The 15,425-nt window shown below is 36.1% G+C and overlaps 2 protein-coding genes and 1 long non-coding RNA gene across 5 annotated transcripts in view; 2 read left to right on the top strand and 1 right to left on the bottom strand.

The window, feature by feature from the left end:
- Positions 1 to 15,425, top strand: part of Fto (FTO alpha-ketoglutarate dependent dioxygenase) — a 390,959-nt gene that overhangs the window by 18,582 nt on the left and 356,952 nt on the right. The gene's annotated exons all lie outside the window — the stretch shown is intronic.
- The window catches only part of LOC125358452 (renin receptor-like), an 83,318-nt gene that overhangs the window by 18,583 nt on the left and 49,310 nt on the right, over positions 1 to 15,425 (top strand). The window lies entirely within an intron of this gene.
- LOC125358455 lies at positions 4,663 to 14,463 on the bottom strand. Its single transcript, XR_007212309.1, has 4 exons — positions 14,299 to 14,463; positions 13,802 to 14,253; positions 9,431 to 9,434; positions 4,663 to 4,675 (listed from the first exon to the last, which is right to left on the bottom strand). It is a non-coding gene; the product is annotated as an uncharacterized LOC125358455 (long non-coding RNA).

Here is a 15,425-nt window from a genome sequence, read left to right as displayed (position 1 = left end):
TCTACCACTTGAGCCACAGCACCACTTATGGCTTTTGGGGGATAGTTTATTGAAGGTAAGAGTCTCAGGGACTTTTCCTCTCCAGCCTGGCTTTGAAAACCATGATCCTCATATCTCAGTTTCTTGGTAAACTAGGGTTATAGGTGTGACCCACCAGCCCCCAATGGTATCTTCTTTCTTGACTATATGTTTACTTCTGATAAACTCTAACTTATTAATAGAGTTTCTACTTGGTTACAGTATACTGCAGAATTCACATTTTGTAGTACTTTAATTAAGAAAGTAAAGTGGGCCTCTATCTGTGATGAATTTAGAAGTTGAGGGTGGAACCTTCCAGAATGGGGTACATTTACATACACAGTGTGGTCATAGTTCAGACTACAGTTAGCAGAGCCTTCGGGAGCTGTTTTGGCTGATAGGGATAAGCTAACAGTAGAGGGAGGTAAAGTTGGTAAAGAAATCAAGAATGTGTGTGTGTGTGTGTGTGTGTGTGTGTGTGTGGTTTTAGTATCATATACTAATATAAAATGAATTTCAAAGTCTATTTACAGTGTATTGGAATTACTTGTCCCTTAGAAGTCAAAACAGTTCTAAAATACCTACAGTTGGGAAGATAATGTTTAGCTTTTCTAATTATTATCTATTTATATTTAGTTATTTTTTATTGTGGGGTTAGAGATTGAACCCAGGGCCTCCTGCATGCCATGCCAGCATTGTACCACTGGCCCACATGCCTAGTTTTTAATCTAAGAAGATAATATTTTCCCCTAAATGATGGTTTTCCAAATTTATTGACATGGCATCAAACATAACATTCTCTGGCTTACCAGTATAGATTTGTAACTAAAAATTTCACATTTTACTTTTTATAACTCTTTTCAGTGACCACTTTCTGAATTCAGCTCTCCCTTTTACAAATGGTTATATTTATTTGTAGTATGTCTATTTAATTTCTTTACACTATCTTTTGCACTTATTTATGCTCTTATTTATTTCCACTTTGATGATTCCTTTCATCTTAAGTTTCTCTTGCCAACCCCTTGAGAGGAATACTTAGTTTATTTTCATTTCCCTATTTAAAGGAAAGTATTACAAAATATTACAGTCTTTAATTCTCTGTGTTCTTGCAACACAGTGCTTTTGGGGGGGGGGCACTTATCACTTGTTATTTACTGTTTGGTGGTACTAGAATTTGAGGGCTTCATGCTTGCTAGGCTTGATTGCTTGGTGGTATTCTTACCACTTAAGTTTTACCTCTACTCCTACTTTTGCTGCTTATTTTAAAGACTGAGTCAAGCAAACTTTTCTACCTGAACTTACCTCAGATTACAAGGCTGGATCTCAGCCATCTAATTTGCAGAATTACTGGCATGTACCCTGGTGTCTGGCTATCACTCATTATGGAAATTTTTTCCCATCTTTTTCTGTTCTCTGTAGTTAATACTGGTTATATTTTTACTTCATTATTTTTCTGCTGGGAATTGAACATAGGCCCATCCCATCCTAGACAAGCACACATGCTAGAGATATCTTGGTTCTCAGCTTATATTTTGTGTATTTTGATTTTTGTACTCTAGTGCATGCAGTGTTGAGCACAGTAGGCAGTAAAGTAATGCTTCTAGAGTGAATACCAGGTTTCTTTTCTCCAATTACTGATTTGGTGTGGTGGAAGAGCACTTCACTATTTGGAGGGCTGAATTGCTTTTACCTTGTTACTTAGAAGACATTACTTTGCCTGAATTCCTTGATCTCTGAGATATCTCATCTGTAAAATGGGGATGATTATCACCTCCTCTCCCTTTCTTATCTAAGGTGTTATAAAAAAGATGATGAATGTAAAAAAACAACCCTTTGAACTAACAGTGTTATAGATGTAAATGTGATTTATAGACATAAATGCCATTTAAGGGACTCATGGCATGGGCACACACACACACACAAATTTAAACTATGGGCTGGGGATTTGATTCAAGTGGTAGAATGGCAGCCTGCCAAGTGCAAAGATTGAGTTCAAATTCCACTGCTGCCTAATAGTATATATGATTAAACTAAAAGAATCTTAAGATTCTTCTCTTACCATTACTCTATCCTCTCTCATCATTAGAAATTATCAAATTCTTTGCAAAAAAATGCACCTCTGAAATATCTAGCATAGAGCTTTGTTAATAGATAATACACTTTTTTTTTTTTTTGCTGGGATGTTTATCGAAACCCACTTTTCAAATGTCTATTAGTAAGTGAGTCATCTTTGGGTGCTTTAAGACCTAGGAACCCCCCAACCATGTCACTGCTTCTAGTTTATATGGGGTGACTTAGCTCAACACCTAGTTACTAAATACCCATGCAGAGCCTCAGGAGTAAGCTTTTGTTTTTGTTCTTGTTTTTGTTTTTTTTTTCCAGTCCTCGGGCCTGAACTCAGGGCCTGAGCACTGTCCCTGGCTTCTTTTTGCTCAAGGCTAGCACTGTACCACTTGAGTCACAGTGCCACTTCGGGCTTTTCCTATAGATGTGCTAGGGAATCGAACCCAGGGCTTCATGTATGCAAGGCGAGCACTTTGCCACTAGGCCATATTCCCAGCCTACGAGTAAGTAAGTTACAACTTTTGTCATTTCTTCTGCATAGGAAAGCCTGGAGACATTATTCTCTCCCTAAGTATAGGTTAATAAACTAGTGCAGTTGTCATAAATTGGTCAAAAATTATGAAACTTGTAATATCATTCCATTTTTATGATTCTTTTAGCAGTAATTTAATTTTTATGTGGAGGAAAAATAAGTATTCCTTCCCTACCAGTTATAGTTGTCTTATGTTTTCACTGATTACCTGCAGTGCATTTTATTTTTACATTTAATCCCTTGTGATGAAGGGGTGCTATTGTATTGTGTTTTTTTACTTGAGATCACCCATGTTCTTTGGGGGAACTAAATAATAAGTTTATCTTGGATGAACAATTTGCTTTAAAATTGTTAAACAACATCCAGATGTGGTAACTTTTTTTTTAATTACAAAAATTATTTGACAGATAACAGTTACATATATTTATGGTGTTCAATGTGGCCTTTTGAAATAAGGCTACATTATAAAATGTGATGGTATTTTTCTGTGTAATGTGGGTATTTAGCATTGTCTTTCAGGATATTGTTCTCTGAAGCCTTTCACAACCACTCAGCAGTATGATTTGGGTGGGGAATATAGACATGTGGTCTCTCTTGTACCCCAGTAAACTATTCAATGAAACAGGAAAGATTAGGTGTTAGGGTTTGAACATGAACTGTTGTTCTGCTCACTCCCCTCCCCCAGCCTGTGTGTTAGGGGATTTTGTGATTTTTGGAAGTTTCTGGAAACTAGGAGGTGGTGCAGACAATGGAAGCATGTCCATGGGAGGTTCCCCCTTCCCCAATGGTCTTTGCTTTCTGTCTCACCATGGACTAAAAACTGACATGTATGAAACTATGTGCCAAAATAAATACTTCCTTCTTTAAGTCTTTAAATCATCAGGTATTTGATTATAGTAGCTAAAAAGCTAACATAGTGGTTACAACTTTTTGAAAACCAAGGTGGTTACCCTTTAGGCTGCTTTTAAAGATTTCTAGGATACTGTATCTCAGAGTTGTGGATTATTTTTAAGCATAAGGTACTTAAAAAGAAGTTTCATTTGAGAAATAAAAGTTAATTTGATGATGTTATATTAAATATACAAATCAACGCTCCTTTAGTCTCTTCTCATTCATGAATTTTTTCAGGATTTTCCTCTTAATGCCTTTATTGTGGTGACCCTATTTGTCAAAATGCATTGTACCAATCGTGTATGGGACACTTACTGATTCATGGTACCATATGTCTGTCATTCGACATTTTATTAAATGCTTATAGCTATTGGTTTTTATGTAATTCTCTTTTCTATGGAGATTATAAGATCCTCCTGGCCAGCAACCATGTTATAAATTTATTTTTTGTGTCTAGCAATGTGCAAAAGTATGGTTTGCTTTGAGGATTTTTTTTTGTTGTTAAATGTAATCACATATAGATTGAAAGTTGAGGTTTTTTTTTTTTAAACTTTGAAGAACACTTTATAAACCTAAATTCTTGGGAGTTCTCCACTGACTATAGAAATCATTTCAATTAGAAAATGTTCTGTGCATAACTGTACAATAAGATAAGTCCCAGGCAACTGTATTTATAGACATAGGAAAACTTGAGGTCTTGGTGGCCCTTTACCCATTGCTAGGCTTTTTAAGAGTTCTACCTGAATCACCTAATGTCCCGGTTCATTTTGTCATTTCATCTGCTGCTCTTCCTTCTGTTTTTATTTAAGACTATAAAGTTACTTTAGTGTAACTGCTGCTGTCACCTTTGCCCTTAGCTAATCAAATAGTTTACCTTGAGGGAAACATTTATCTCCCACTTTCATTATTATTATTTTTGTAGCTGTAAAGATATATATTTTATGTCTGCAGAAGGCTGTAACAGTGAAACGAGGTATTGATCCGCTGTATTTAGCAATTTCTTTCCACCTTGCCATCAATAGCATGTCAGCATCTGTCTGTACTGTGGTTGACCTCACAAATAGCTCTTTATGCTCCCATTGGATTCAAATGATATAGTATGCTGAAAACTAAATCAATGAATGATTATAAAGTTTTTAGTATTATTTCATGACCCGAAGGCAACTGGTACTCTTTGCTCTGAACAGTTCCACATATAATGAATATGGTAAAATGAGTGTGTCTGGCCTTTGTTCAGACTGAAAAGATGAAAAGGGCACCTGCTTAGGTTAGCTCTTCCTTCTAAACTAATCACCTCAAAGCATTCAGGCATTTCAGTGAAGCATCTTGTCTTTGAGAATCAGGTGTAGCGAACAGCGGTGTCTTCACTTACCTTTATTCCTACCATGACTATGCAGCACATGCTTCTAAAATTCTTAGAGCTATAATCATATGAGCTTTTGCTTTTATTTTCAGAGGAAAGACAAAAAAACAGAACAGTAGTGATTGTCACCATGTTACTGAGGACCTGACATAAAGGGATAGTAGTCAAGTGGGGCTCTTGGCGCCTCACACCACAGAGAACAAATGACTGGATACTGCTGAGGCCACATTCTTCACTCCTCATTTCATTCAGGGAGTTCCTGCTCTCTTCCACTGATCTGTGGAACACTGAAATAGCAGCAGTTACTATTTGCTTGCTTTTGAATGTTGATGAGACCCAGCAGTGTTTAAAAAAAAACCAACAACTTTTGTTAGGGCTGGAGGTGTGGCTCAGTTGGTAGTATGCCAGCCAATGAGTGAAAGGAAGCATCAGTGAGTTGAAGTCCCCTTCTTGGACACCCCCTCAAAGAAAAAAAAAACACACAACAAACCCAAAACTCAAAAGAAAAAAAATTGTTGCTCAGATATTTAGATGAAAGAGACTTCTAGGTATTAGAATTGTCATTAGATATCTAGGTATTAGAATTGGCATATATGGAAACATGGGAAGATGGGGAGTGGGTAAATAGGGAAAGTAGAGCATAGTGGTTCCATCCTGATATTTTGAGGATATGAATCAAATGTATTTCTCCCAAGAAATGCCATTTGGATGCATTCCTGTGTCCATCAGCTCAGTAAAATAAGGAGTATTGGTAAGTTTACTTGTTGACTTGCTCTGACACTTACTGAATATCTACTTTGTGCTGGGTTAGAGAGACTAGATATAAGTACTAGCTCTACCTCTTGAATGAAAAATAGGTCTGCTCAGCTTTGTCAAGTCCAAATGTATCTACCTGCCTTATTTTTGCCAACTGCTATCCCTTCTACTCCAATAATGTATATGAATAGGGGAAATAAAAGATGAGTTTTATGGCTACAGACACATTCCATTTTTTTTCTCCTCTGTGTAATGTACTAGATAGGATAAAATGGAGATGGTTTTCATGTATAGACAAATGCCCTAATTAAGGAATTTAGCCTAGCCCTCTGAGTCTGGGTTGAGAATGGTGAATTCAGAGATCACACTTGCCATTTCCTGTTTCAGGGATCTTAGTAATAATTTAATAACTTGAGCATTTAATTTACCTATGTAAACTTTTTCATGGGTTCTTCTCAGGAGTCAATGCTGGTAAATTCTTTTTTTTTTTAATTTAAAAATGTATTTCCCAGTTATATTTCAATATAAACAGCTTCCCCCCCCCCCCCCCAGTCCTGGGGCATGAACTCAGGACCTGAGCATTGTCCCTGGCTTTTTTTTTTTTTTTTTGCAACTTCTGGCTTTTTCTGTTTATGTGGTGCTGAGGAATTGGACCCAGGGCTTCATGCATGCTAGGCAAGCACTCTAGCTGGTAAATTCTTGGTTTATTTTTGCTATTCATCATGAGTTTGTGACTGATCAATCAATCAGCCAAACTGCTTTTGAAGTAGCTTAAATTGTTGCTGTGTGTTATCCCTTAGGAATATGAGTTTTATTAGTTGAATATGATGACTAAAGAAGTACTTCTTGATTGTTCTGTACTAGTTTACATTGAGTTCGGCAGTTCACAATCCTGGTCTAGAATGAAAGAATTTGGGGAAGGAGTTACCATCTCTGAGTTCATTCTTCTGTGATTTTGTATACCTACATATCTGAATACATTATAAGGAAGTTTCTGTGTCAACTCTCTTCCCTCGGGAAACAAGTCACATCCTATTTGGGTTCTTACCAAGTTCATGTACTGCAGATATTCATTTAGTTACTCTTCCATTGAATGACACTATTTAAACATCTATTCTAATAGTATATGCATGTGGACTTCTGGCTTGGGTATTTTTTCTTAAAACTACATATTGTGATCTGGGTTTACACACTAATTTCTAGGTGTATAAAATTAGATTATCTGCAGCTGCATATTAGAAACTAACCATGTTTTTGTTGCTGGAAAATAGGGCAGTTTATTAGTCCTTGTCCATACAAACTTTAATAGTGAGGTATCAGCTCTTCTCAGGCTTACCTAAGAAGGTTGGGTGCTAAGGATTAGTGATTAAAAAGTGGACTCTAGTGTGTAACTGGCATAGAAAAATTTCTTTTATATAAGATTTGTTTTCAAGTTTGTACTCTAACAGCTATTTCTTCCTAAGAGCCACTTTGGGATCTGTTTGTGGTTAGAAATCCTATTATTAATAAAAACGATATAGAAAGACCTATTTAGCTTAACTATTGATCCTAGCTAATTACTTTTATATAGTCATATAGCCTTTAAATAAACAGAAACACTTTTTTTTTGCTCAATAAAGATAGGGAATTATTTGAAGGTTGTATGTTAATACACACACTTTTGCACGGGTTCATGTATTTCCACCTACAAAAAAGCAGTAAGAACATAATTACATAAACTTCAAAATTGTGTCATATGCTAGACTTCAAGGCACTTATGGGTTATAATTCCTATAATCAGACTCTAAAAAAATGTTGATGATCTAGTGTACTTAGTATTTTCATCAAGTAAAATTCTATGCTTGTAGTTGTATTTTTAGTTTTCATAGTGCAGGGATAATATGGTGGAATGAGTTCTTTTTAGATTATTTTCTTTCTTAGATATGAACTTTTTTAAAAAGCAGACACAGGGAGTTTCCTATGCACATTATTTTGAATTATATGTTTTATTAGAAAGTCCATAAAGAATAATTTTTGTTTTGTATTTCGTTACCATTTTTAGAATCTGAGAAGTATATATGTCTGAGCTACATGTATGTCCAAACGCATAGCATGCTTGAAGCTGTGGCTGAAGAGTTATGCTGAACTGTATACTTTGCATGCATTTGTGATTTGAAATAGGAAAAAAAAAGTCAAATTTGAGACAGCTTGAATGGCACGCTGTCAGTTTGGAGCTTCATGAATTGGCAATGGTCTCATTTAGGACCTTCAGATGTGTCTGTGCCTGGACAGAATGAGAACGTTTTGCATGTTCGGCAGGAGACAGCCACTCCTTACTGTTCTGTGGTAAGCAGTGGTGCATGACAGTTGCCCTTCATTGCTGGCTTCTTGGAGCTTAACCTCTGACCCTCCACTTAGTTGCTGTGCAGCAGTTGGAGCAGGTTGGAGATGTTAGTGAATGACGGGCAGTGGCCTGCAACGTGCTTGTCATTATTTGACTGTCAAAAGGAGCCTGCCATTGGTTTCCATCAAGGTTTGAAACCTCTGTGCAGCAGTCCATATTACTTAACTTCCAAGCCTGTCAACAGGATGATCAAGTGTGCATAAAAAATCAGAGTGCTGAATATATCTTCAATCAGTACATAGAAGTTTTTCCCTTTCTTTTCTCTTACTTCTTTCTCTTTTTTATTGTTCTTTTGGTTAAATATATTCAGATGACTTTCACAGGGCCAAGAAGTTGAGTCTGTTGCCACAATGAGGAAAGTGAACTATAGTCTCAGTGATTGACGTTTCAAGTAGTTTAGATCCGAGCAGCTCTGCCAGTTAAACTTCATTACTTACCTTGCATATGCTGTCAGCTTTCAGCTATGGATTGCTAGTCTACTGGTAGCTGGGTTAATTTACAGGGAAACATTTACTTTGCTCTTTTTATATAAAGTTGCAAAGGTCAGTTTATGGAATAGTAAAACAACATTTCAAGTAAGTGATAAAGTGAGGGGGATGCCTGATTATTACTGAAGACTTTTTCTTCTGGTAAAAGTTCAGACACAGGAAGCTTTGCTGTTTGTGATTGAATCTTAGAAACTTCAGAGGTCAATCTTATGTGATACAGCTTTTGATATAGAAAAAATATGACAATGAAAGCCATCTGTGTTGGCTTGTCACTATGACAGATACCTGAAATAACCAACTTATAAAGGACAAGATTTATTTTTTGTTTTGGAGGTTCTAGCCCATGATTGCTTGTGCCCTGTTGTTTTGGAGTCTGTGTGGAAGGCATGGCATTGGGGAGGAGCATGTTGCCAAGCACAACTGCTCACCTCATGTCCAGAAACAGAGAAAAAGAGGATGAGGCCCTTCTGTCCCTCCCTTCTTCCCTTTTTTTCCATCCCCCTTCTGTGGTGTGTGTGTGTGTGTGTGTGTGTGTGTGTGTGTGTGTGTGTCTGGAATTTAAACTCAGAGCCCCATGCTTACTAGGCAGGGACTCTATTACTTGAGCCATATGTTTTGTTTTTACTTTATTTTTCAGATAGTCTCATGGTTTTGCCTGGGTTGGTCCCAGATAATGACACTTGTGCATCCTATGCCTTCTGAATAGCTGATATTATAGGTGTTTACCACCACATCTAACTTGTTTTTTGAGATAGGATCCCAATAACTTTTTATCCAGGCAGGCTTCCAACTGTAATTCTGTCTTTCTCTCCTGAGTAGGTGAGATTATAGGCGTGAACTATCATGCCCAGATTCTCATTGTTTCTTCAAAAGGGACACTTTCAATGAGCAAAACACCTTACACTAGGCCAAACATCTTAAAGTTTCCTCAGCACAGTACTGCCAGGCTGGGGACCAAGCCTCTGAACATGGGTCCTCTGAGGTGTAGGGGTGTGTGTGTGTGTGTGTGTGTGTGTTTGTTTTATAAGATTAAAGCTTTAACAACATGTTTCCTTGTAAATTTGAAACTGAATTGAAAATCATTCTGAAGTGGAGAAGACTGAGGAAAACCTAATGGTATTCCTCAAGTAAGTACAAAGTTCTGTGGAATAAGGTTGGTTTGCTTCTAGCACAGTGTAGTGGATGTAGTAGGAGTTAATGTGACCTGAGCTTTAATTCTGTTTCTTCCCTTTTTCAGCTGTGTCATTGTAGGTGAAAATTAGGATGCTAACATAAAGATGAAAGATGTTGTTCTTAAAGAACTTGACTTTATGAAGTCTTCTAAGCTCTCAGGCATTCCCTGATTGCTTTTTTGTCTTTAATTGTACATTAATGTTATCAGGAAATATTTGTTAATTATAAGACAATACTCAATATGATCTTTGTATTTTTTATATATTGTTTTTTGCTCATGACATTGTTTTAGTCAAGTACTCAACCCTGCCTGCCATCCTTTTCCTTTTTTGCTTTCTCCTTTTCATTCATTCATTTTCTCATTCAACATATTGGACTTCTACTATGAGTCAGGCCCTGGCCTAAGTTTTGAAAACGCCATGAAATTGATCAAGACACAGTGTATTCATAAACTGCTTTGTTGAATGGAAATTTCTTTGTACAACTACTTAAAAGTTAATTAAAAATAAAAAAATTTCCATGAACCAGTCAAGTAGTGCCTACCTCATTGTAGAGGGAAAAGAAATATGGCTACTGAACAAAAATATGTGTTTTGGGTAGCTCTAAATTGTGTGATGAAAACCCAGATAGGTTCAGAGAATAGAGTTACTTGGGTAATCTGAGAAGAGCTGGCACTGGAGAGTGTTCTTTCCAGAGAAAGCTGCCTGAGGGAAGGAAAAAGCCCTGAGGAAACAGGTAAGAGTATTTTAGACAAAAAAGAGCCACACTTTCCTTCCCTACTACTCATCTAGTTGTCACTAGGCTCTGGCTTTTGTCCTAATTCTTTTCTTCCTTTCATTTCTTCTCAGGTCCTTCTCTCACTCTGCTTCCATTTTACTTCTCTTTGCCATCTTTGAAAATGTAAGGAAGGGACATTGGGTATAATTTCCTGTCAGAGCACTTATCTAGCATGTGCAAGGCCATGGGTTCAAGTTCCTACTATGGAGAAAAAAAAATTGGCTGTGTCATTCATTGTTTTATATTTCTTAGAGACTGGGCACTGGCTATATCCTAACATTCAGACTCCTGGACCTGCCATTTGGGTTTTCTATTGTTCAGTCTTTCCTCTGTTAACCTCATAATTTAATAGCTCATAACATTTGCTGAGAGAAAGTGGGGATTCTCTGAACAAACCTGTACATCTGTGTTATTGTACATTTCTTTCTTTAGACTAGTCTCGTGCCTTCACACTGACATCTAGGAAATGACGATTCCTTCAACAGTTTTCTTAAAGGTCACCTCATCTAAAACATCTCTGTTTTGCCAACTCCAGTTTTGTAGACATTTCTTACTTTTTATCCCACTGTATCTCTTTACCCAGTTTCTTGGCAAAGTTTTCAGCTACTTGGAGATAAGAAATGAGCTCTCTTCATCTCTTGTCTTTTAGTATCTGGCACAAAACAGGTATTCACTAAATTGTCACCCTTTATGGCCTGATCTACAGAAATAATTAGGTCTAGAGTTACTACAAATTTTTAGTATAATCTGGCAAGACAGTGTTATTGTTTTCTTTGTTTGCATTTTAATTATATTTCAATGTATTTTGATGCCAAATTACAGTAGATCCATTGTAGGGATATAAAGATTCATTTAAGCTGTTCCATTTAACTCATTTCATTAATGTCTTATTTCCTCTCCCTAGTTCTGGGGTTTGGCCCTCGGTCCTTGCATTGTTAAGCTCCTACTTACGTCTACCAGCCACTGCTGAGCCATGATTCTAATCAAAATCTCATTAATTTTGCTAGGACAAATAATACTCTGTTTAACCTGTGTATTTAAATATCGTATGTATGTTTTCAAAATTAACAAATTCTTAGAAATAGAGAACTAGTTCAAGACATGAAAGCAGTTTTCAGGCTCTTGATACATATTGGAAATCATCTTCTGGAAAAGGTTTATAAATCTTTGTTATGATCTTATTCTATAATGTGTTTCCTGTACCACCTGTGAGTGAATTGGGATATTTTGGGAATTTTAAATGTGAGAGTTGGCTAGAGGAGAGTTCAGTCAGGGGATAAAGAGGAAAAAAAGGCAAAGAGATGGAAAGAAAGAACAGAATCTTAGATTTTGGATTTTTCAAATAGTATGTATAATGATTCAGTAATATTCAAACAGAGGTCAGGGTTTCATTAATGCTGGAGGGGGAGGGCTTGTGAGAATAGCTTGATTCTGTTTATATATTTTACTTGTATGTATTTGGGTAAAATTTCTTTCATATTCACAATTCCAAGCTTCAAAATATGAAAACAAGACATTTGAGTTACTACTATCATCTTCAAGTAAGCAGTTCAAAATGGACTTGTCTTGTTCATGCCTGTGTTGTTGGAGTCCATGTCTTTTAAAAGAAATATTTACAGAACCTAGGGCCTAGTTGAGACTTACATTCAGTGTGTCCTCAAATATACTTTTTCAGTTCCAACTCTACCCAAGGCACTATGAGGTATCTTTTAGGTAAAGCAGAGTTTAACGGACCTTTAGGGCAGCTACTTCTTATCTTGCTTTTATTAGTAATAGTGTCAGCATGTTCTAAAATGTGATGACCCACTCTCCTTTCTGATAAAGGACAGGTGACTTATCTAGCATAGATGGAGAAAAGTGCCTGAGGCAGATTTCATTGTCACTTCCCATAATAACTACAGGCACTTGGGAAAGAAAAAAACAAAAAAACCCAAGCAGATTTCTGTTTACCTATGGAACTATTTGACATGTTTGGCTCCTGATAAAGTATACTGGGCAGAGAGAACTAAGGAGCATTGTAAAGAGGAAGAAATGAGAGAGCAAGAAAAAAAAAAAAACCCACTCTGATTCATATGAGATTGAAGGCACAGAGGGTAAACTTTTGGCAGAATCCTAGGACTTCAAACCCTAGGGAACCCCACTTCAAACCCTAGGGAACCCCACTTTGAGTCTGCTCTTTATTTATCCTACATTTCTTTAGAGCCAAGATCTCTGATGTGGCTGGGATGACTTTTCTAAAGGTGAACTAAATACAGGGATACCTGTAGAGTAGATTGTCTCTAAGGAGATACCAACACAGAAAATGAAAGATAAAACCCTTCTCACCAAAGGAGTATTTTCTCTTTAGTTAAATATATTTACTTACTTGGCTTTGAGACCAGAGTCGACTTGGGGAAAAAATTGTGGTTATCTTGAAATGTTTGGCACAATTCAAAGCTTTCTTTGCACAGCACTTGTGTGGTTTAACCTGTCATCTTGAAATCTGAATTGTATGGCCATAACAAAAAAGACTTGTAGATGCTATAACTAGGTGTTTTAGAAAAATGTTTTGTTTGTCTCATGTCTACTATGGAAACATTTTTGAATCATTGTAAAGAAATTACATAAAAATTTCCTCTAGAACTTGTAATCTTAAAATATAACTTACTTTACTGTTCCTTTAGCCAGAATAAAAGTTTTATATTAATGGAATATAATTTATTTTTAAAAAGCACCACTTACACACATCTCCAATGAAACTATCAATAACAACAAAACAAGAAAAACAGCACTGAAGTATACAGTTTCATAAATTGTAATACAGATTAGTACACAGTTTCTTCAAATTGAGACTATTTTAAAAATTGAGTCCCTATCTTTGAATCAAATCTTAACATTCTTAAAAACCATACAGAATAATAGTATAAATGCTAACAGAAAACTATCTTTTAAAGAAGGCCTAAGGTCAGTCTTACTTATAATAGCTACAAAAATAGGAATAAATTTAAAATGAAATAAATTAAAGGGATATAAATGAACGAAAGATTAATTTAAATCTCCAACAATATAACAATGACATTCTTCACAGAATTAGAAAACAATGAAGATTTGAAATTTATATGAAACCATGGAAGACCTCCCCCAAACCAAAACAATCATGAGCAAAAAGAAAACATCACAATATTAGACCTCAGAATATATGACAAAGCAACAATAATAAAATATCATGATCCCGACATAAGTAGTCATACAGACAATGGAACAACATATAAGCCCAGAAATAACAACACACATTTATAGTCAAGTGATTTTTTTGCAAAGAATCCAAGAACATACAATAGGAAAGGGGTATAGGTATGCTGAGAAAACCAGGTAACTACATGTAAAAGGGTGACACTAGACTTCTAATTCTCACTAGTTATATAATATCAACTCATATGAACCCTGGAAACCATGAAACAACTCGAACAAAACATATGGGAAACACTTTACAGTATTAATCTTGGCAATATGACTTCAAATGAACAAGTAGCAAAACCCCAAATTGACATGTGACTACATCAAACTAAAAAGCTAAGCAAAGGAAAGTAACAGAACAAAGAGACAACCTTAAGGATGGGAGAAATATTTAGAAATTATACATCTGATAGGGTTTACTATTTAGAATATATAAGGAAGGAATCCCAGGCAACTTAATTAAAAGGTGGACTAAAGATCTGAATTGACATTTCTCAAAAGATCATCAAAATTTAAGGCCAATAGATATATGAAAAATGCTAAATATCATTAATTATTAGGGAAATGTAAATCAAAACCAATGACATAATACCTCACTTCAGTTTGAATGACTTTTATCATAAAGACAAAAAATAACAACTGTTGGTAGCCATGCTCAGAAAGAGGAATGCTTTTATTTTGTGAGTTTACAAATTAGTAATTATGAAGAATAGTATGGAGGCTGTTCAAAAAAACAACAAAATAGAATGATCTCACAGTTCATCAATCTTACTACTTGAAATAAAACTCATGTAGAAGAGACTCATGTAGTACTGTGCTTAATAGCCAACATATAGAATCAATACAAATGTCCATGGATAGATTAATGTAATGCAAACATGGTCCATATATCTGATGGAATACTATTCAGTCACAAAAAGCATAAAATCCTGTCTTTTGTAACAACACATATGGACCTTGAATGTTATATGAAAAAAGGTAGGTATATACAAACACTGCATATCATAATTCATAAGCACAATCTAGTACAATGCAGAAAAGTTGGTCTCATGGGAATTGAGAGTAGAATAGTGGTTACCAAAGGCCGCAGAGGTGGGGAGGAATTACTTCTGATTGGTCTATGGCACAGAAGAGTGAATGTCATTAACAATAAGTTAGGAATATTGCTATGAATGAGATGAGATGGCATTTTGCAGAGGTAATAGTCTAGTAGGACAGAGAGATCAGGAAATAGTTTCAGAGAAGTTCACTAAGTCTTAGAATAGGGACAGTCCTGTTTTCTGGGTAGGCAGTGAAAAATTACTGAGACTTTAGATTCAGAGAGGCCTCTTGCATGAGATTGCATCCTTGTTGTGTTCTCAGGCGAGTCAGCTCATCTCAGAGAATGGTACATATCCCTGGCCACTCTAAATAACAGATTAAAAAAAACAACCCTTTTTTCCAGGTATACATTCTATATGTAGAGTCTATGTGCTTGCCTACTCAACTGTTATTCTCTCCAATTACCAATGAAAGAAAAATAAAGACAGAAAAAAATCTGCTCTTCATGTGGAAATCATCAGTGTAGGAAGCAGCATAGTGTGGTGTAAAACAGCATTCCCTGCCTTGAATCCAGATAAGGATTCTGCCTCTGTCTATAAACAACTGGGTTTTACTGAGCCTGTTTCCAGGCCTGTAAAGTGAAGAGAATACATTGTTGTAGTTACCATGGGAGAAAAAGCAAGTGGATGTGGCACTGGGCTCTGGCACAAGGCTTTCCTCTAG

This window comes from Perognathus longimembris, chromosome 10 (assembly GCF_023159225.1).
Source record: "Perognathus longimembris pacificus isolate PPM17 chromosome 10, ASM2315922v1, whole genome shotgun sequence".
Classification (NCBI taxonomy): Eukaryota; Metazoa; Chordata; class Mammalia; order Rodentia; family Heteromyidae; genus Perognathus; species Perognathus longimembris.
Note: the sequence above shows the minus strand (reverse complement) of the source record. Positions and strands in the feature narration are given on the sequence as shown.